Consider the following 22,592-nt stretch of genomic DNA (forward strand, 5'->3'; position numbering starts at 1 on the left):
TGTTGTGGTAGCAACTACATTTAACAACTTTCCTAAAAAAATGACTCTCTCTTCCAAACACTTTCTCCTCCCTCAAATAAAATCCCAATCCATTCCAGCTTACATCTAGAGTGCAAAAGGAGAGTTCAGATTTTCTTACTCACTGAACTTCATTTCACCAGATTAATGTTCCTTAAGCAGAACTGTTTTCATTATACCCTTCTTCAAAAATATTTTAATAGCTTCTTGTTTCCACTTATCCTATTTAATCATCAAATTATCAACATCTTCCACAATCTAGCTCAAATCTTAATAAATACCTGTACCATATAGGGCCAATATACACATACACCCAGGTAGGGCAACAGTAGGTCTACAGTTGTGACTATGCAAAACGCAATGTATTCTTGCATTGTTTTTTTAACTATTGCATTATTTCCCATATGAATAACTATAAACCTGTATGTGAGTGCCACACAGTCCCCCCAAATGTTCCTCGAGCTCCTGCTGAAGAAACCATTCAGGAATATTACATGTAAGAGAGAATTACACCATTATGGTTTTAGCTTGAGTTGTTTTGTTTTTAAAAAGTAAATCTTAAAACAACTTTTGTACTTATTTTTGGTAACAAACTACTGATAATATCAACCAGTACATCAGCTTGTTATAGCATCACAAGTGTCCCGATGCCACAGAGCAGAACTGCTATTTCACTAAACGACACCTGAACAGACCAAGGCTCTACAGTGTCACACTGCACTAGGGACATATGGGTGCAAATGGGATGAGTTCACTACCCTTGTCTTATGAACTCAGTCACTCCCAAAATACGCAACCTTTCCTCCTATAGCCACCCCAGTTCTCTGTAAATATGATGGTCAACAAATACACAGGCTACCACTATTTGCTCCCTATAGCTTAATACCTTATAGTCAGTCTTCAGTTATTTAGTTCACAGGTTCATACATTTTCAGTAAAGTACAGAGCTGTGAACAACATAATAATTTCCCCACTTTACACGTGGAATCTGTCACACGAGCTAAGGTCTATCAAACTATAAAAAGTTCCTTAGAAATAGCCCAGTTCTCAATGAAATATTTATACCCTACCCAGGGCCTGCCTGTGTGTTCAGCATGGCTAGGGATAACGATCAGAACAGACCAGAGCTCCCACAGGGTGGTCCTATTTAGAAGGAAGCCTCTCCTGCATTGTGCATCTTGCAGCCACTTCCACACATTGAGCGTTTACTCTTTGGAAGGCTTGACAACTGTGAACATCAGTCATTTTCCCCAATCAGTGAAAAGCACACCTTCATTTCACACTCAAGTGTAAATCTACACAGATTAATAAGAAAGGGAAGCAGCCAATAAAACAGGCCCAAAAGCTGAAAGTGTAGTTTGGTAACTGTGTTGTTTAAACATACATTACAATTTGAGTGCAAAAGAAAAAGCAATTAAAGAAACAGTCTTGAAAAATTAACTTGTGAGGACCATCAGTTACAAACAGAGGAACATTATTTGATAGTCATTTTTTTTTTAACATCACAATGTTATATGTGAAGTATCTTCAGGATATGTCTTTCCTCCACAAAAGAAAAAAATCATTTAAAAATGTAATAGTTTAACAAATTCTTACAAACCAAGACGATTTACAGCAAATCATTTACTTCTCAGGTCCCTCCAAGACACTAAATATAATTCACTGGAGCTAACCTTAATCAGATGCCAAGTGAGGGACAGGGGCAATGGTAACTTCCACGATAAAATACTTTATCTCTATACTACCAAAATACTTTGCCCATCAAATTATTACATTGGACCATGGCATTCATATTTTAGGGAGAGAATACTATTTCTGCTGGGATGCATTAAAATATAATAGAATAAGGATACTGGATATAAAAATGAATGTGGCTAAACAGTTTACTGATAACAGATTGTGGTTTTCCTCTCTGAATTTTCTCCCAAGTCCCATTTTCTATAAATAGCAGGCCTCCTGTGACCGATTTTCCTAAACATCCCAAAGCAGAAGCTGCCTGAAAGATACCTGGAATATCTTCTTAAGGTCCAAGTTCACTGAAATACATCAAATGGCACTAAGGGTGGCTAGTGGGGATAGGGAGTGCTCAGATTTATCAGGGGCAGCACCCAGAGTAGCTGTCAAAATCTTAGCGGGGAGGGACGGCCCGATGGTATGCCTAGGTGAAGGCTGGGCCCCAGAACCAGGACTCTCAACCTGAGCAGAGCAAACCCCATAAAACCCATCCCAAGTCCTACTGCAGAGCCATCAGACTTCAAGGTGGAGGTACCAACTCAGACCGAGATGATGAGGGCAGCTTCTCCCCAGCTTTGTGAGCATCATTAAGCCTTTCAGATTTAGTTCAAACCCTGGGAGGGAAGGAGGCCACAAACCAGGCTGAAATTAAGTGGCTGACCAAAGCGATGGAAGACTGCAGTACTGTGACTTTCATTCAAAGATGACAAAGTGGATCATGCACACGCGGCTGAGTTTCTGGCCTGAAAGTCGGGCATATTGTATGGGCAATAGGCACAAAAAAACAAACAAAAGAAGTTTAAAAGTACCAAAAAATAACAGCTACTATCGCTATAAAAATATGTTAAACTTACTCAATATTTAATTTTCCTGAAATGCACATAAATACATTGAGATGCTATTATTTTCCTCTATCTGTGACGCTCCCTCCAAAATACTAGAACTCAGTATTACCAAGGGCTCATAAAAATATGTGCTTATATCACACATAGCTAAAATACAATTAAATGAGATATGATCTTCTGGAGAGCTATTTGATATATATCAAAAGCCTTTAAATCACAGATACACTTCAGGCAAACAATTCTATTTCTAGGTATTTGTTCAAAGGAAACACCTGTAGACACAAAAAAGGTAGCAATTCATTGTCATTGCAGTACTGTCCACACAAACCCAGTGTCCACCAGTGTAGACTTGCTTAACTAAACGTCACTTCAGTGAAATACTGTGAACCTATTTTGTGGAAAAGCTTTAAACCACAAGAGAATTTCATGACCCACTGCTAAATGAAATGCACAGGTTTTAAATTACTGTAGTTTCTGTCCTAATTACATTTTTTTAAAAAACTGAAATATTTTTAAGACAACAGCACTATCAGAATCATTGGATTATACTGCTGGGGTTTCGAAGGTGAATGATGGAGGGAGAAATACTCATCTCGAGTGGACTGCTAAATATAGTGCTGTGTTAGTGTGAAATTGTGTCTGGAGAACACAGTATCTTAGTCTACTGAGACAGGCAAAGGAAGCCTTTGCACTCCCCAGAAATGGAAAAAGCTCCTGCTATGGGACAGGCTGGGTTCCAGATCTTGGTAATCAAGACAAAGTCCCTGCCCTCCCTCAGTTCACAGCCTAGAGGTATAATGATAGTTTACACGGGCACGGGTGACACTGTCAGTTGGTCTTCAAATAATGCAGGCTAAGGGAATAGAGCCATCCACTACTGGGGATGGGGCCGGGTGACGTTTGATAACGTGGTTAAGAGAGGCCTTTAGTGCCATTTGAGAAGTGACCTAAGCAAAGGGCATGAGCCAGCCACGCACAGGGCTGGCATGCGTGGAGTGTTAGGGCTAAGAAGACCACCAATATGGCAGCAGTGGAACACACTGTCCACAAAGAATCATAGGAAATGAGTGTGAGAGAGATACAGGAAGGACCAGATCAGGTAGGACCTAGCATGCACTGTGAGAAGTTTGGAATGAATTTTCTTTTTCAGTAGTGCAAACCATAGTTTCAATACTGGATGCCACATGTTTCTCTGACTCGTATAATCTCCTGGATGTTAACAAGCAAAGGGTCGAACCACCTCCAAGGACTGTACAAAGTATGGAACACTTCATGAATTCGTGTGTCATCCTTGGGGCGGAGCCGTGCTAACCCTCTCGGTGTCATTTTAATTTTAGAGTACGTGCTGCTGAGAACGCAGTGGGATTTCTTTTCATCAGGAAGGAACACCATGGAGGATTTTACAGGAAGGTATAAAAACACTCCAGATTTGGGGTGGTTAAAAACTGACTGTAGGGAACGCAGAAGAGAAAACAGGAAGACCCCTTAGGAGGTTATTAATACTCCCTGGCTAAGGGTAACGTAAAAGCAGAAGAAGCAGTGAGATGCGGTTAGGTTTGGAATCTCCTAAAGATAGGTGGCTGACGAATGGGGTATGGGAATTACATGAGAACAAGAGTTAAGGATGACTCAGCAGCTTGCAGCAGCACCTAGGTGAATGCAGGCATCATGCCATCACAGAGCACAGACCGTGTGGGAACAAGTGTTGGTAGGAAGGTGCATGTGTAGAGGAGTAATCAAGTTCTGTTTGACTGACAGCCTAGGGCAAGACAGACTGGAGGACTAACTCAGAAAGACTGGCCAGATAGGAGGCCACAGACCAGGCGTAGTCAAGGATAAGGAACACTAGCTAACTGGTACCTTGCATGAAAAGAAAATGAAAGGTAAAGATGCCAAGGGAGGAAGCAAAAAAAAGGGGAAAAAACAAAAAAACCTTGCATCTTAATCACGTTTTCAATAAAAATATATTAAAAAGCTTCATAAAAAATCAACATTTAGGACCACTTAAAATAACTATTTTAAATAAGTAACTTGCCTTTAATATTTAAAATATTTGATAATTTAAAAATATAAATTATATGTTGCTCTCTCCATATTTGTGACAAGTAAAAAAGCTAGATTTTAGGTATAAACACAGAAAAGCTAATTTTAAAAGTACTACATAACTGAAGATATTTAGTTTATTTAGGTTTCTTATTATATTACAAGTTTTCATATCCTTTCTAAATCTGTTCACTTGTGTATTTTCCCTTTACGCCTCAGGAGGTCCTCGACACACACTGTGAGGACATTTCAGTGGGAGATAAGTCTGTGATGGGAAACAACCACATCTGAAGCTACTTTTGGTCAAGTGACTTAGGCTGGTACACGGCACTGCTTATACTTAAGCTCCAAGACAAGTTAAAAGCAAGGTGTGGTGAAGTAAGTAGAAATCATGTTTGAATAAAATTTGTAATTAAGTTATAGAATTTTACTTTAAATTATATAAACCATTTTTAAATATTAAAATTGGCTATTTTTAGACTTTAGAATAACACATATATCTTTGAATCACAAACCAAACAGAAAAATGTCCATTTTAATTAAAACAATGAACCTTCAGCAATTCATTGAACTTATTCATTTCTTTCCTTTATCAACAAATACTTATTGGGTACCTATCACTTGCCTAGCATTGTGTTAAGCCCCAGGATGAAAGTGGGGAGAACAGACACAGCCCCCGCCCCATGATGCTTCCCCAACTGTAGCTGTTAGCAGAGCACACTGATGAGGGTTGTGAATTTCGCTCAGGGAAGGTTTCTGAAGGGACTGCTGCTGGCTCTAAAAATCTGGAAGATGTGTATGATTAACCAGCTGAACGGGAGAGGAGGTATTCTAAGTACAGGTCCAGCAAAGGTACAGCCTCAGTGGCAGGAAAACAGAAACAGTAGATGGAGCCCAGGTGAGTGAGACAGGAGGGGTAGGGGGGACAGGGGAAAAAGCAGGGGTGAGTACAGCACACCTGGCCTACAGGTTACATGAGGGAATGTGTGGTTATCAGCTTTAAAAATATCACTCTGGGAGCAGTACGGATAACACTGGGATGAGAACACGGGGATGTAGGCACATTGGTCCAGGCTTTTAAAAGAGAGTGAATGAGGTTGATGATGGAGATGAGGATTAGTGGGCTGACATGAGGAATATTCAGATAATGCAGAGAGGACTACAACATGGACAGGAGAGGCGCGTGTGTTGGAGGGGCTCTGCTGGGGGAAATGAGGTAACATGATGACCGCTAGGTTCCTGATTGTGGAACTCAAGGAAATCTGGTAAATATGGGGTGGGGAGGACGGGTTAAGGAAGTAACAGTATAAGCCCAGTTTTGAGAATTGTAGAGATAGAGGTACCTATGAGACTTCTGAGATGTCAAGGATGTGGTTTGTCAATCAGGCTGAATGAGAGGCCAAAGGCAAGATAAAGTTGTATTTCAAGAAAACAGCATAAGTCAAATGCTGAAAATATCCACTGGACTTAGTGACAGAGAGAGGTGGCTGGTAAGTTGTGTTTCTATGGAACAGGCCTTGAAGCCGAAAGGAATGGGGGGATCTCAGGGGGCTGGGGTGGGGAAATGGATACCTGAGTGCAGACAATTCTGTCACATCTGGCTGTGAGGGGGAGGGGAAGTGATACTGTCAGCAGAAGGGATGAGACACATTGAGAGTTTTGAAAAAGAACACAGAAAGCCAAAACATAAATCACAACTGGGTCTAAAAAACTCATGCCTAGGTTTTTTTTCTTAGTTCTATTGAAAATTAGAAGGAAAAGTAATGCAAAAAAGTATTTTTAGAAGTCTTAGATAAGTTTCCAATGTTGGCCAAACTAAACCTGCCCAGGATCCTTGGAACTGAGCTCTGGGTGCTCCGAAGGCTCTCGATTCCTACTTTTGCTGTGATGTTTACCTACGCACTCCAATCACCATTTGCTGTCTTCTCGTATTTGTAAATGACTTCAGGACAGTTGCTTAATCAACACGTCGTATAAGGGCCAGATGCACAGTAGGTGGTCAAAACTGTGTGGAAATGTAAATATCTTGAAAAGGCAGCCGCTCTACACACACCTGTGAAATGTGTACTCTCGTTAGGAAGTCCTGCTGCCTCCGTGGGCTACGGCATAGTTTCCAGTGGGTAAATGTGACTCAGTCTAAGGCCTCAGTGATGCCCAGGAGGTAACTAACCCCTAGTTTCCCTATCACCAACACCTCCTCTCTACAAGGACAAAAAAAAGAAACCACATTTTAGTCAGCAATCTGTGGTCCATACAGTGGCACTAAAAGTTCATGGAAAATGGTTTCCAATGGGAAACTTCCTTTTAAATGGATAAAGTGGTCAATGTGATCTTGGTCTAAGGAATTAGTGCAGTTAGAAAGCTAAAAATCTTAGCTATTAGCAACAATACCAACCATTAAGCTGGGCTATTTGGGCAATGGGCGCCTCTTGTTTGTCTGGACCAGCTTTTTGAACATTAGCTGGACGGCTCCATCCCTGATCGTTAGCAACAGGTTGGGAAGTGGCTATGCTGACTGGCCCCCATGGAGATGGCCTTGGCTCACGGCGCTCAGCACTGACGCTCCTGCTGCAGAGGTTTAAACCCTGTGGGGATGCTTAGGAAAGCTGCCCTGTGAGAGTGGAAAAGCAGGAGCCTCTCAACAACAGCTGCTTTGCAGCTGGGTCACAAAGGAGAGCAAGAAATCCCTAGACACCATAAAAGGTAGCGGATGATGGGAAGGCAGTCTCGGAGCCTCCATTTGTCACTGGCAGGGTGCCACTGTGCTCAAATCCAAATGTTCTCACAAGGGGATAAAGCCAGATGTAAATAATTGCCACATTTTATACTTTTTTTTTTTTGTAGACAGCTTCAACAGTAAAGGACATAGAAGGTTATTTAATTTATTTAGACATGGAATTCTTTGATGATTTAACCATGGTACCGAAGAGAACACTGGATTCAATAACAGAAACCTGAGTTCCAGTCTGGTTCTGACACCAAGGTGAACAACCAGGGAAAGCCAGCCGCTAATCTGAATCAGTTTCATTGTCCTCAGCTGTCAAGCAAGGGACCTGGGTGAACTGAACTCTACTGCTTATGATTCTCTGTTAAAGAAATAGAGTTAATTCATGGGAACTAATCACTGGTTTAAAATTCAAGTTAAAGAAGTTACATTCTTCACTCACGGCATCCACCTTTGTCTCCACTACTTTCCAATCCACAGCAGGGTGCAGGGATTGGCCCCTTCCCCTCCCCCAGTGAGCCAACGCTGAGACTGGGGATAGTAGTGAGACATAAAGTCAACTCTAGTTTTTTTATGTACTAATGAGTGAAACTAAATGAGGTTGGATAAATGATCCATTTATCTTCTTCTGTACCTTTCTCCTTTAAAGGCAAAGGCACAATTACCTAGGAGAGTTCTTAAACCAACCAGGCCACATATATATTGAAAGTGCATACACCGTGCCTCCAAGTTACTGTGGTTGGCCTGCAACTGCTCTGCCTGTGCCCTCTGTTCCAGTGTAAGTATAACAGCACCACCTTCTTGGTTTCGACAAATATTCTGCAGCTGCCCTAACTCTTGTTTACTGCCCATAAGTATTCACCAGGAGACTGAAACAATGGCTTTTACGGCACTCCAATGTCCCCCAGAAGAAACAAGTAGGCTCCGTTAATGGCATCAGTGAGGTCTCACCGTGACCTCAGCTTGCCATTCCCAACACACTCTTAACAAAACAAAGGCATCTTTTCACAGCACAAGACCATGGGATCTCTGTCAAGCATAATTAAGTTTCCAGTCATCTTCTGTTTTCCAAAACCACACTTTTCAAGCAGTTCGTGGTCCAAGCACATTGCAATTGTACGTTCTCCCATCCAAGGACTAACCAGGCCCGACCCTGCTTAGCTTCTGAGACCAGACGAGATTGTGCGCGTTCGGGGTGGTGTGGACATAGACTGTTCGGTCTCTTTACGGGTTACATGATAAGAATAGAAACGTTATGGAGCGGATTACTGTGTGCCAGGCCCTATTCAAGCACTTTATGTTTAGTGCCACATTAAATCCTCATAACACACCTGTGCCACTATTATTATCTAGTTTTTAAAACAAAATTAAACCCAAACCAGAAACTGAAACAGGCACAGCGAGGTTAGGTGCCTTGTTCTGTATGTCAGGAACAGGTATAAAGGACACATGGACAAAGCCAAATGGGGGTGGGATCAAAGAGGGAGGTGGGGATGGCTGGGGGTGGGGGAAGGGGAGGGAATGGAGATAACTGTACTTGAACAACGATAAAAAGCAAATAGGTGAAAAAAAGAGAATAAAAGGTTGATTTGGCATAGTGGGTATTCAAACAAAAATAATCTGGCTTCACAGCTAATGCTGTTTACTACATTATAGTCTTGGCCCAGAAGTTTATCACCAGAAATCATTATACTACTTAAAGGTAAGTTTTATAGACTAGAGGTCCACCCATACGTTCACGCACCCACCCATCCATCCACTCCTCATCACATAGTTAGAAGTAGGTAGGTAGGTAGATAGGCCCTTTTCAATTGCAAGATGATACTTAAAAGGACCCATATGCATCGCATATGTTTAACATATAATAGAGACCAAGGCATCTATTCGGCCTGAATGGGTCAGAGGCGGTCTCAAAAAGAAGGTGGCTGGCATACTTCAGCTGGCTCACAGATGGAGGACAAGTTGGCTGGGCATCAAGACAACTGACTATCTAGTCAATCCAAGTGCTGGTGGCTTAGGAGTTCTCTTTGTAAGATCTAAATTAAGAACATGCCCTGCTGGTCTGATCAGTGAACTGCGCTGAGCTGTGAACCAAAAGGTCTCTGGTTTGATTCCTGGTCGGGCACATGCCTGGGTTTGCGGCCCAGGTCCTCAGTTGGGGCCGTGCAAGAGGCAACCGATCAATGTTTCTCTCACACATCAATAATTCTCTCTTTCTTTTTCTCCCTCCCTTCCATTCTCTCTGAAAATAAACAAACAAAATCTACAAAAATAAATAAATAAATTAATTAAGAACATTATTTCGAATGTCAGTGTGATGAAGCAACTTATTTCTTGTTTAAACACCATTAAAAGGAGCAGGAGCTTGCCAAAGTTAATTTGATAGCAACCAACTCAAAACACACCTACTTGACAAAATATGCCTATTTAACAACTAAAGTTGCCAAATTTCTACTTTCTGTCAGGCCGTGATTCTTGAGCCACTTTCTGTGAATAATTGTGTGTGACTTACAAAGAAAGAAAATCTACTGAAAATGGCACTGTTTAGCAAGCAACACTCATTTACTTTCACTTCTAGAGTGTGAGGTGACCAGAGGTAGTACATGTGAGAATACGGGAATCTTTAAAGTCGGTTCACACATTTGCACACGCGTAGCAAACAGTCAGAGACTGGCATATCACTAGCAGAACAAGTTTGTTATGTATAAATGCATATGACAAGCACATCACCCAACTGGATCATTCCCAACACCTAGTAGTATAGTGCGCTAGCTGACGTGTACACACATGAGTGTTGGCATTATTACAAAATGAAATTCTCTTTCTCTCTTTCTTGCAGTGAGAGAAAATGTGTAATATTGCAGGAAATCGTGGGTCACTAATAGGAAAAATATGAATAGAGAGGTGATATGGAGACAGAGAACTGAAAGCTGAACTTGCTTGCCTCCAGGTAGACAATTTAATAGTAGTCTTCCCCATGGTTAAATAATCACTGACAATATTTCACACCCTGTTGACCTAGGCAGAAAACAGGTGCTATAAAGGCTGCACAGAACTCACTACACATCAACCTCCCAAATTGTCTTCATCACAGTCTGCAGTTTCATTGACACCCAAGTTGTCAAGTTTACCTGTGAGATCCAAGAGGTACTGAGTCGACACCCCAATTGCAAGTGCATTTCTAACAAAGTAACATGGAGCTATGTAAGAGGGCAGTGTGCGCATTCCTTGTGCGGCTGCTACAAACACAGAGCAGTCTTTGGAAGGAACAGAGTGACTAATTCAACTTCTCAAAGCGAAATGCATGTGCACTTTGGGGGACACGTGGCCTGCCATAAAAAACACACACATGGCACTGTGAAGGCTTTAGGGGAAATATAAACTATTAAATTACTAAATCATTTAAAGAAGTTTCTATTTTAATTTTTAAATTAATTTATTTTTGTTACACCCATCACATTGCAGATTTTTCCTGTCACAAATTCCTTTATTTTTTTGACTTCAAATCCATTTTATTTTATTATTTATTGTTGTTCAAGTACAGTTGTCTCCATTTCCCCTCCATCCCCTCACTCCTACACCAGAGGGTGTAGGATCCACCCTCGATCCTACACCCCTTTGGCTTTGTCCATGTGCCCTTTACACATGTTCCTTGACAAACCGTCCCCTATTTTCCCCCATTACCCGCCTCCCCTCACTCCTGTGGGTACTGTCAGTTTGTTCTTTATTCCGATGTCCCTTAAAGCAGTTTTTTTTTAATAAGCATAAATATGTTATAAAAAGAGAAACACTGACATAGAGGAGAGAACATTGGGCTTGGGAATGAGATCTGAGCTTGACCTCCTCCTAAGGAACGATCCCTAAAACAGCTGGGCTATTTGGGCACCTTGCTTAATGTGTCCAGAATATATTACAGGGACAAGAAAGGTACCTCCAGCTACGGCTTAAAACTGAACAGCACGTGTAAAACTTTCACAACAGTGAACAGTGCACACTAAATGTTCAACATGTGGTAGATTATGATGTGTGTGTATTAAGGGCAGCAGTAACTACTGTGCAATATCCTAAAAGAATTAAATGAGGTAAAAATATTTAAAAAGCAGGACACAGTAACACATTGTGAGCACTCACAAAAAAATAAATCAGTTCTTTTCTTAACTAGACCTTTTATATCTAAATGATTTACCCAAAGGTAAATTGTGGAAACAGATGGTTATTTTTCATTATTTAAAATAACATTCTTATAACACAGTCACATAAAGAACTTTGTGATCCAAAATACTTAGTTATTAACTACACTGTCTCTTATTCTGGAATGTCTTAGACTACTGTGGGCAGAATTTTGGGGGGGGGATCAGAGAATTTGAAGAAAGAGAAATCAGGGTGGATACCAAAGTCTGAAACTGAAGTTTCAGTTGAAAAAAAAAACATGTTAGGACTTCTGCTGATAAAACTGGAAAATCCACAAAAATACTGGTTACAGTTTAATAATACATTTCCCCCATCCAGAAATACATGTTTTCCAAAAGGTCCATTTTCTCCTTGAAATGCTAATATAATTTGGCAAGTTCAGGTTGAAGTAGTTAGCGTGGTTCAAGCTGCTACCAATCTTAGAATAATAACAGAATAGAAAATTGACAGTTGGCTCTCAATATTGCAACATTCAGATGGCTGGGATTTCAGAGAAGCAAAACTTTAATCAAAACATTTTATTCAAATCTGTCATATTTCACACTACTTTTTCAAAGTAAATGACTATAGATCATGTTAATTTATTTTACTTTTAAAAATATAATAATGCAATAAGAAATACTGGGGAGGCAATGGAGAAAAAATAGAAGAAAGTACAGAAAACACCCAGAGAAGACATTATTTCCAGCAGGTAGTTTCTGTACTGAATGATAAGCAAGAAATAGTAGAAAAGGCAGTTTCTGGTGTTGTCAGATTAACTGGATTAATAAATGAACTTAGAAAAGTAGGAGACCAAGTTATGTGCCTAAACAAGAGTCATTTAAAGTAAGTCACATTATCTTTAAGAAAGATTTTATATAAGAGAACATGCTCATTTTTTCAGCGACAGTGACTGTTTTAGATTTGGGTGTCTTACAATAATAATACCAATCTTTTCATTTCATAAATATTTGGATCTCTACAATGTTCTGAAAAAATTACCCCTTGGAATTGTAAGTAAAGGTTTGTTAAATGTTTTTTAGTACAATGGTAATTTTATGTTTTAAATTGAGCAAGCAATAGTGTTAATTGAAAGTTAACACTTTCTCAGATCACAAATGAACTTCAACAAAACTATAGGAAAACCACAAAAAGGGAAGCTTGCTTCTTCTATAATCAGCATCTGTATAAATTTAACTTAATCACATCTTGTGGAAAATATTTCATATTGCTCTACATCCCACCAAATTTATACATCAAGGTGATTCTTCAAGTAAATTATATATTATGATAATTTCTATAAAAATAGTACTATTCCTGGCTGCCATACATCATACTTAATAAAATAAAATAGAGGATTATCTGTATTCTATTATACCTGTCAGAAGAACACACACTCACTTTCATCACTACCCCTGTTCATGAAATTCTACAAATTCTCTCTGCAATGAATCATTTATATGAAGTCTTTTTCTGAGATTACATGCCAAGGCTAGCAGAGCAAAACAGATAGCCAGAAGTTGACACTCCCCTATGTAATCAAGTGGAAAAACAATAAAGAAATACATTCAATTTTACATTTGTATTCCTATCTTTCAATAATGACCAGTTCTGTAAGTTATAGGATTAACATATCATTTTTACTGAGACAAAAAATTATTTTACAGCCAAAATGTTATTATACAACCATTGTCCAACCCTTGAAAATAATTCTTAGATCTTCTTTAATGCTAAGAAACTGACATTTTTAACCAATGGAATGAAGTAAAAAAAAATGTAAGTTCTCATATTTTTTATTTACCTTTAACCTACTCAAAACATCATTTCCCCCCTTCTGTCTAATTATTTGCACAAATCTTCAATTTTGCCATTTATTTCTTCAAACTTTTAATTTTTCTTTTTTCACCCTTTCCCTCCACCATACAACATTAAAATAATGTATATGCTCAACAAAGTTATTGCTTTACAAGATCGTCCCTTCACACCTAAAATAATCAATGAGACCAAGCTGATACGCTAGACTAGCTCTCAGTCTATGGGGAGGACAGCCGTGAAAACAGCAAACAATAACAGAAGGTGATGGATCTGCTTTCATGAGAGCACAGGGAACAGAAGAGTTACGTCAAAGGAGAAGGGAGGTGATGTGTCAGTGCTACACCCGGACAGAACACTTTACGTGAGATGAACCAATCTCTGCCTCAGAGTCATTTCACGTATATTCAGTCAACAGACATTTATGAAGGGACAGGGTCCCTTCTCAGTGTCTATAAAAACAAACAGTAATATACAAGTACAGAGCTATCATGTAAGATATCCATATGCAGTAAGAACCCTGGAAGCACTAAGGCTGCCTGGAAGAATCACTAACTATTTTGTAAAAGGGAGTATTAAAGATGACACTAAATGGACAGGTCACATGCTGCCACCTGGAGAGACAGGAAAACGATCTTCCAGGCCAAGCGGCAGTCTGTTTGGAAACATGGGGCCACAAGGTGCTGGCCTAAGTTGGGAAATGAGGTAGTCGGTAAAATGTAAGGCAAAGACCCTGTGACTACAAACAGCCTTCTAGCTGACAAAGTTTCTTCCGCCAGGGGCGTGCAAGTTAACAATTCTGAAACCACTGTACAGGAATATGGGAACACTAACTGCTAAGGAAATACGAGTGAGTGTCTGTGTATCAGCCAGGGTGGAAGTGTATCTCCTTACTCTGCCATCTGAGAGAGCCTAGGAACAATGACGCCCCAGTAGCACAAAGTACACCCAGAACCCAGATCTTGGTTTCTAAAGTGTTTTCCAATAAAAGGATCCAGAGCTCCTGGGAAAAATGTCTGATTCTAGGACTTGGGCAGCAAATGTGTAAGATCAGCCTGGAGTGTGTTACAGTGACAGAAAGTAAGAAGGAACCCGAAGATGAAAACACACACAAGATGGAGGTGAGTCAAAGGGACACAGAAACCTACGAAAACCTATGAAACCTGATCAAAGCTAGGCATGATGCCAACCTAAGCAACAAAGTGGATAGTAGAAACATATTACAACCCAACGTATAAAATAAGTATTCCTTAGTCTACGCTAATATATATAAAATTTTCAACAAATAATTAAGGAGAAGAGTTAAATCTCCATGCATAAAAATATCAAATAATGTATACAGGTACTCTGTCCTCAAAGAGAGAGCATAACCCCCGCTACCTAAGTGTGGACTGCATACCGTGACCTCTTTCCAAAGAGTACGGTGTGGAAAGGAAAGGGAAAAAGAGTGTCTTTACACTGGAGAAATGTGACAAAAATCCACCTCAAGCCAAGTCCTCCAAATTAACAAAAACAATGTTAAGTCGCATTGATAGTAAATAACTAGATATGATGAGAGAAGAGTGACATTTTATCTCTGTAGTCTTCCTCCAAAACCTTAGTCCAATGTGACAAAATGCCAGCCAAATACCAACTGAAGAACATTCTATAAAACACATGACTAGCACTCCTCAAAACTGATGAGATCATCAACAATACGTGAACCCGGAGACACCGCCACAGCCAGAGGGGCCCAGCGTGACAGGACAGCGGAATGAAAGGTGGCACCCTAGACGGGGTCCTAGAACATGGAGGAAACTGGAAAAACTCAAGATACCGGAATAAAATACGTACTTTATTTAATCATAATATATCAATATTGGCCCATTAATCGTGACAAATGTACCACATTAATGTATAATGTTAATTAATAAAGAAAACTGGGTGTCGGGCATACTGGAACATTCTATACTAACTTCTCAATAATACTGTAATCTAAAACTGTTTTAAAACAAAAAGTTTATTAAACATTTAATTTCTTAAAAATCTAATGTAAATGCCACAAAATTGCAGCCTTTGTTTTATTTGAATTAAAAAATGTATGGGTCTGTCTCTATTGCAATATTCTCTCTTTTTACAAAAGCTTGCAATAGTCTCTAACAGTAGCAAATTCATAAGATAAAAATTTTAAACACCTGTTCTGACTCAAACTGCTAAATAGGTGGGTGAGGGTATTCCAGCAAAGGAAAAAACTCAAATCACAAGTCCTTCCTCTGCTATATTGCATAGCGGGGCAAAGGTAGGTTTACAGTTGTTAGGACTCAAAACACAGAATTCATTGTTGTATTATTATTTATTAATTATTGTACTATTTTCTATATAAACAACTATACACTTACTTTAGCCTGCCCCGTATTCTTTGTAGGATATACATATTGGCATTTAGTACATTCACGACAGGAAAAATTTTAAATATTGCAAAGATCAAATGCTTTTTATATTTGAGGAATTTAAAACAAAAGATAATTTGCATCTGGTCACAAATTAATGAAGTGAATTTCCTCTTTCAAAATTATGGCTTAAATTTAATGAGTAAAAACAAAGTTCTTTTGTTCTACCTGTATTCTAGAGATTTTTTTTTAAACTGTCATTCAAGTACAGTTGTTCAAGTAGAGTTGTCTCCATTTTCCTGTCACCACTTCCCCCTCCCCACCCACCCCCACCTCCTACCCTCAATCCTACCCCCCTTTGGCTTTGTCCTGGGTCCTTTATACATGTTCCTTGACTTGACCCTTCCCCTTTTTTCCCCCGCTATCCCCCTTCCCCCTCTGGTTACTGTAAGATTGTTCTTAATTTCAATGTCTCTGGTTATATTTTGCTTGCTTGCTTTGTTTTGTTGATTAGGTTCCACGTGTAGGTGAGATCATATGGTATTTGTCCCTCACCACCTGGCTTATTTCACTTAGCATAATGCTCTCCAGCTCCATCCATGCTGTTGCAAAGGATAGGACTCCTTCTTTCTTTCTTCTGCGTAGTATTCCATTGTATAAATATACCACAGTTTTTTGATCCACTCACTTACAGATGGGCATATCCTAAACACATACATCATCATCAACTGTAGTCCAACTCACTTTGGTTTTGGACAAATTTAGACAATGACTATTTTTTTAGGGTAGCTCTAGCCCCAATGTGAACCATTTCTTTTTCTTCCCAAATCTTGATCTTGGTGACACCTCCATCCTAATTTCCTGGAATTTTTTTTACTATCTCTGTCCACTCATCATGGAGGAAAACAAGAAACTATGCTCCAATTTTTATTAAATTCTTAAATGTTTCAAACTAAATAATTACTTAAGAATGAACTAAATTACTAGGTTGGCAACATCTCAGGTGTTTCTGCTCCAGTGTGCTGGTCCATTAGGTAAAATTCAGTGTCTTTTCCACTTACGTGCATTTCCGGAACTTCTGTACTCTAAGCCCCACCCCTTGCAGTTTGGTAAGCCATAGTTATCCTCAGAGTTTCCTTGGCAGGACATTCTTGATGATGAGAAGTTCGACTTAAAGGGCTCCATAATACATATTCTAAGTATAAAATATTCATTGTACGTACAGATAAATATTCAAAATACAAAAAGGCTTTCAGGTCCTTTAGTAAGTAATATGTATTTAACATATTTAAAGAAGGAAATATAGTATTCAGCTTTTCCCACACTAATTTGACTATTATTTTTAAAAGAAACATCCAGACACACTAATGTCTATGGAACACATTTTGGAAGTATATTTTGTATCTTTTGGGAACAGTACATTAGTACAAACGATCACAGCAGTACAGGCAGTGGTGAAATCTTGTTGGTACCCTACCTTTCACCATTATTTTAAATTTCCCCTTTTATTATCAAGCCAAAGCAATCCTTGCCATGCAACATTACTTATTGAATCAGCTTTAATATTTATAGTCAAAGCAAAGGTTTCAAATTTGATAAGTGCCTATATATATGGGTGGTTATTTATCTTTATAGGGTAAGCACTGTTGAAGTGGCGAGGGGAAGAGCAGTTAAGATGATTATATTTCAGGAGAATGAGTGCCCTAGTGAACAGATGAAAAGAACCTCAAAAGACTATGTTAAGCCAAACCAATAGATTTCAACTTAATCCTAACTCACTCCTGTGGTAATAATCGTTTTTAGGTATGCAAAGACAACTTAAAACATAGGACCATAGGCTCCCAATTACTAATTTTCTGTTTTTTTCAATTTTTAAATTATTTTATTGTTGTTCAATTACACTTATCTGCATTTTCTCCCCACCCCTCTCCTCCACCCCAGCCAAACCCACCTCCCTCCCCTGCTTCCACCCTCCCCCTTGATTTTGTCCATGTGTCCTTTACAGTAGTTCCTGAAAACCCCTTTCCGCACTATCCCTTCCCCCCTCCCCTCTGGCTATTGTTGGATTGTTCTTAACTTCAATGTCTCTGGTTATATGTTGTTTGCTTTTTTCTTCTGTTGATTATGTTCCAGTTAAAGGTGAGATCACATGGTATTTGTCCCTCACTGCCCGGTTTATTTCACTTAGCATAATGCTCTCCAGTTCCATCCATGCTGTTGCAAAGGGTATAAGCTCCTTCTTTCTCTCTGCTGCATAGAATTCCATTGTGTAAATGTACCATAGTTTTTGGATCCACTCACTTGCTGATGGGCACTTAGGCTGCTTCCAGTACTTGGCTATTGTAAATTGTGCTGCTATGAACATTGGGGTGCATAGGTTCTTTTGGATTGATGTTTCAGGGTTCTTAGGGTATAATCCCAGAAGCAGAATTGCTGGGTCAAAGGGCAGTTCCATTTTTAGTTTTCTGAGGAAATTCCATATTGTTTTCCACAGTGGCCTCACCAGTCTGCATTCCCACCAACAATGTACTAGGGTTCCCTTTTCTCCACATCCTCTCCAACATTTGTTTGTTGATTTGTTTATGTTGGCCACTCTGACTGGTGTGAGATGGTACCTCATTGTGGTTTTAATTTGCATCTCTCTGATGGCTAGTGATGCTGAGCATCTTTTCATATGTCTCTGGGCCCTCTGTACGTCTTCCTTGGAGAAGTGTCTGTTCAAGTCCTTCACCCATTTTTTAATTGGGTTGTTTGTCTTCCTGGAGTGGAGTCGTGTGAGTTCTTTATATATTTTGGAGATCAGGCCCTTGTCTGAGGTATCATTGGCAAATATGTTTTCCCATACTGTTGGTTCTCTTTGTAATTTGGTGCTGTTTTCTTTAGCCATGCAGAAGCTTTTTATTTTGATGAGGTCCCATTTGTTTATTCTTTCCTTTATGTCCCTTGCTTTAGGGGATGTGTCTGTGAGGATGTTGCTGCGTGGAATGTCTGAGATTTTCCTGCCAATGTTTTCCTCAAGGACTTTTATGGTGTTACGACTTACATTTAAGTCTTTCATCCATCTTGAGTTTATTTTCATGTATGGCGTAAGCTGATGTTCAAGTTTCTTTTTTTGCATGTAGCTGTCCAGATCTCCCAACACCATCTGTTGAAGAGGCTGTTTTTGCTCCATTTTATGCTTCTGCCTCCTTTCTCAAATATTAATTGACCATATAGACTTGAGTTTATTTCTGGGCTCTCTGTTCTGTTCCATTGGTCTATGTGCCTGTTTTTATGACAGTACCAGGCTGTTTTGATTACAGTGGCCTTGTAATACAGTTTGATATCAGGTATTGTGATCCCCCCTGCTTTGTTCTTCTTTCTCAAAATTGCTGCAGCTATTCGGGGTCATTTATGGTTCCATGTAAATTTTTTAAATGTTTGTTCTATGTCTGTGAAATATGTCATGGGTACTCTAATAGGGATTGCATTGAATGTATAAATCGCTTTGGGTAGTATGGCCATTTTGATGATGTTAATTCTTCCAATCCATGAGCATGGTACATGCTTCCATTTGTTTGTATCTTCTTTAATTTCTTCAGTGTTGTGTAGTTTTCTGAGTACACATGTCTTTTACCTCCTTGGTTAGGTTTATTCCTAGGTGCGTTATTTTTCTTGTTGCTATATCAAATGGGATTTTTTTCCTGCCAATCAGTAATCTTCTTCTTAAAAATGAGCAAATTTCTGATTCAAGCAGACAAAAATTCCATTCTTCTAGCTATTGCTGTTTCATTCCAAGAAATAAGAAATAGAGCAAATTATATAGGAGATAATGTCTTCAAGCTCCATTACTCAGGTCCAAAAATTTCCCAAACTGACCATTACATCTAACTTCAACTGTATGCTCTCATTTACAGTTGAACGGCACTACCTATCCCTCCATTACATGCTATTACAATGCATGGCTTCCTACAACGGTCAGTGCCCATCTTCAACCCAATGCCACCTAGCAAATGTCAAACTGATCTAAATGTCCTTTTTATGTGTGAAGCCTCATGCTGCTGGCTCCCACCTAGGGTACAGTTACTACAGTGCCCACTGAGTCACAGTGTAGGCACAGGAATGTACCTCGGTCTGTCTCTTTTGACAAAGAACCTCAGTGATACTTCAGAAATGAGCTTAAACTGTAGCTGCATCTTAAGCCTTTTAAAAGATTATGTTTCCACTGTGAGAGGAAATAAATTTGTAGGCGGGAAAGTGCTCAGGGACTCTGGCTCCAGCTCAGTGTTCTACCAGCTAAACATTAACTAGGTAAAAGTCAGTGGTCACTTCACTCAGGCCTCTCATCCTGTCCTCCCTTTCATATTATATTTCCTTCGAACATTAGAGAAACTATATAGTATAATAAACACAGCACGTTTATTTTATTTTTAAAATTTAATCTTTATTATATTTTCCTTTTTAAATTATATTTTATTGATTATGTTATTACAGTTGTCCTGATTCTTCTGCTTTGCTCCCCTCCAACCAGCACCCCCCACTCCCTCAGGCAATCCCCCTACCCTTGTTCATGTCCAAGGGTCATGTGTGTAAGTTCTTTGGCTACTCCCTTTCCTTTACTGTACTTGGCATTCCCATGGTTATTCTGTGACTACCTGTCTGTACTTCTTAACTCCCTCTCTTCTTCATCAGTTCTTCCACAACCCCCATCCCCCATCTCTTTACCTTTAACCTTGGGCATTTTAATTACGATTTGTGTTGGAGTGGGCCTCTTTGCATCCATCTTTTTTGGGATTCTCTGTGCTTCCTGGACCTGCATATCTATTTCCTTCACCAAATTAGGGAAGTTTTCTTTCATTGTTTTTTCAAATACATTTCCAATTTCTTGCTCTTTCTCTTCTTCTGGCACCCCTATGAAGTGAATGTTGAATTGCTTAAAGTTGTCCCAGAGGCTGCTTACACCATCCTCAGTTTTTTGGATTCTTTTTTCTTCTTGTTGCTCTGATTCATTGTTTTTTGCTTCCTTATATTCCAAATCATTGATTTAATTCTCAGCTTTATCCACTCTGTTTTTTCCCTGTAAATTGTTCTTTATTTCAATTAGTGTATCCTTCATTTCTGACTGGATCTTTTTTATGCTGCTGAGGTCCTCACTAAGTTCCTTGAACATCCTTATAACCAGTGTTTTGAACTCTGCATCTGATAGATTGCTCATCTCCATTTCATTTAGCTCTTCTTCTGGAATTTTGATCTGTCCTTTCATTTGGGCCATGTTTCTTTGTCTCCTTGTTTTGGCAGCCTCCCTGTGTCTATGTATTAGGTAGAGCTGCTTTGACTCCCTGTCTTGGTAGTGTGGCCTAATGTAGTGAGCATCCTCCGGGGTCCAGTGACATAGCCTCCCCTATCACCCAAACTGGGTACTAAAGGTACACCCTTTGTGTGGGCTGAGTACACCCTCCTCTTGTAGTTGAGCCTTGGTTGCTGTTGGCAGATCAATGGGAGGGATTTACCCAAGCCAGTCAGCTGCAAGGACTGGCTGTGACCACTGACCACCAACCTCTGCCCTCTGTGGAGGATCAGCTGTGCAGGGACAGGGTGGTGGTGATCAGATGCGGTCTGTAGTTGTCCACTTGGTGTGTAGGCTCTTACACACCCAGGCAGTCACCACTGAAAGACACTGTTAAGGGTCACACTGAGTTCTGGTAGCGGTACAGTTGGGACATTTTGGGTTGTTAGAAAGGGTCCCAAAGTGGTGAAGGATCATTTTGCTGCTATTATTTTTTGTTTTGTTTTGTTTACCACTAAAATAAGATTAGTCCCCAGAGAACATGAGGGTATTGCCGAAGACATTTACATAGTGATTCACAGTGCAGATTGCTACTGTGAGAAACTGCAAAAATTGCATTTTGTTGGCATTTGTTCTTTAGCCAGAAAAAGCCTCCTGGTTATCCATCTCTGCCGTTTTATAACCAAAGCAATATCCACAATATGTGATGTAAAACATGTGAAGTCCAGAGCCTGTAAATGTGTGTGTGTGCGCGTATGTACAGGGTGGGGCAGAAGTAGGTCTGTAGTTGTTCGTATGGAAAATAATACAGTGATCAATAAATACTGCGGGAGGGAACTCTGTGTTTTGCATACTCACAACTGTGAACCTCCTTTTGCCCGACCCTGTATACTACATATGTAGGTGTATCGTCAGATATTTTCTGAACCCACTGTGGGGGCAAACAGATGGGTAAGATTTGATAGCTCCGTCTCTGCTAAGACAAGGATAGGAGTTAGCCCCCATCTGTGTTTTGCCTGGGGCCACCCTGAGCTGTAAAGCAATATGAGATGGCTGCTACTTGTGCTTGGCTTGGAGATTCCCAGGAGAAGCCAAGCTGAAATTCTAGCCTGCTATTTCTGGGCCTGGGGCTCACTGAGGCCAGCTTCTGCTTGTTTGAAAGGGTTTAGGAAGGTGTGAAGCATGAGCCAAGAACAGCCATTCATATGGAAAAGCAGCTTGGATGGGCCCATAAGTCGGGTGGGGCAGAGCCTCTGGGGATCTCCAAGGTGGATCAGTGTTACCCAGGTTGATGGAGTCTCACATGTGCACTAAGCTGCCACTCTGTGGGGGGAGGGCCCAGAAAAGGAATAATGGCCTCTGCTCACTTTGATGCCAGACACCTCAGCCTTCTCCTGCATGCCACTGGTGCCCCTCAAGGTGACACCCTGGTGCCAGAGCCCAGAGGGAGTGAGTCTGAGTGGGAGTCCATGTGTGGGTTCTTTAAGATGAGCTGCTTGGGGCTCCAAAAGTTTGATTTACCAACTCAATCCCCACTGGTTTTTGCAGTTATAAGTTGTGGGACTTATTTTCCTGGTAATGGAAATCTGGGCTGGGGGGCCTGCCTGGTG

General features: G+C 40.0%; 1 protein-coding gene and 1 non-coding gene across 2 annotated transcripts in view; both read right to left on the bottom strand.

Annotated features, from left to right (window-relative positions):
- TMTC2 (transmembrane O-mannosyltransferase targeting cadherins 2) overlaps positions 1-22,592 on the bottom strand; it is a 398,129-nt gene that overhangs the window by 92,601 nt on the left and 282,936 nt on the right. The gene's annotated exons all lie outside the window — the stretch shown is intronic.
- On the bottom strand, positions 3,852-3,955 carry LOC112316795 (U6 spliceosomal RNA). Its single transcript, XR_002976045.2, has one exon. It is a non-coding gene; the product is annotated as a U6 spliceosomal RNA (small nuclear RNA).

Source organism: Desmodus rotundus, chromosome 3, assembly GCF_022682495.2.
Source record: "Desmodus rotundus isolate HL8 chromosome 3, HLdesRot8A.1, whole genome shotgun sequence".
NCBI classification, from domain to species: domain Eukaryota; kingdom Metazoa; phylum Chordata; class Mammalia; order Chiroptera; family Phyllostomidae; genus Desmodus; species Desmodus rotundus.